This window comes from Chelonus insularis, unplaced genomic scaffold, assembly GCF_013357705.1.
Source record: "Chelonus insularis isolate UGA/USDA-ARS -01 unplaced genomic scaffold, ASM1335770v1 contig_408_pilon, whole genome shotgun sequence".
Lineage (NCBI taxonomy): Eukaryota > Metazoa > Arthropoda > Insecta > Hymenoptera > Braconidae > Chelonus > Chelonus insularis.
In genome coordinates, this window is record NW_023276565.1 from 378,956 (window position 1) to 380,117 (window position 1,162).

The window sequence follows — 1,162 nt, forward strand, 5'->3', positions numbered from 1 at the left end:
ATGTGCAAATTTCGTTTCCATATTTTTTTCGAGTATCATTTTCGATACTCTTCAAAAATAATGAATTAATTTTTACTTTTTCGTCTTAATTTTATCAAACTATTTTTTGCAAACAAGTGAATAGAAAATTTTTCAGTGCATTCCACTTACTTTTTTTTTTGTGATATATTTGATTGATTAATTTTCAATCAACTTTTCTTTCATCTATCTCATAGATTTTAATTTCAATAAATCATTTTTGAGTAAAACCAAATTTAATTTTGATAAGTAACTATCGGAAGAGTTTTTTGATTGTAACAAAACATTTCTATTTGACATTCGAATTTTGATAATATATTATTAATAAAAATTAATAATAAATAATTTATTTAAACTGATTTAAATGATTTGCAGTTACTTATATTACCAATCACCATTATTTTTACTTATTTTTATAAGTTATAAATTTATCCACAAAGACAAATTTTTTAAAAAACGTTTACGTTTATTTTTAAATCAAAATACTCTTTCGAAACATTTATTTAATTAAAAATCGCAATGCTTCTGAAATTTTCTTCAATATTTTCAATTCTTATACATTATTTACAATAGCTTCGATACAATAAGTTTGATGCTAAAATTGCAACAGAGATAATTTATCTTTAATTTAATCTTGATCATGTTCGTTTTCTTATCGCGTTATTCGCTTTTACATAGAATATAATTTTTTATGTTACTTAATGTTGTTACTTTTATTCTTTCGTAATGATTTTCTATTTACACAAGTAGCGTGTGCGTTTTTTTTTTTGATGAAATTGGAAAATATTGTAATAAATTTCTACGGTGATATTGATCTATTTGTCGATGATCATCATTAATTAATAATTTATATTGATTTTTGTGATCATTTTATTGTTATTTAATAATTATAAACTAAACATGCAATTTGAATTTTGTTTCATAATATTTTTCATTTGACAATTCAAAAATTTTCGTTTTTTTCAGTTGTTTTGTTTTCCATCGACATATCGTTCAAACAAATATGATAAATAAAAAGCATCTAGACAGAAAAACATTTCTTATCTATTATATATAATAATTTATCTTTTTTTTTTTACAGCTACAATAATTGAATCTAATAATAATTTATTAATAAATATAATTAAGAAAAAAAGAAGATAAA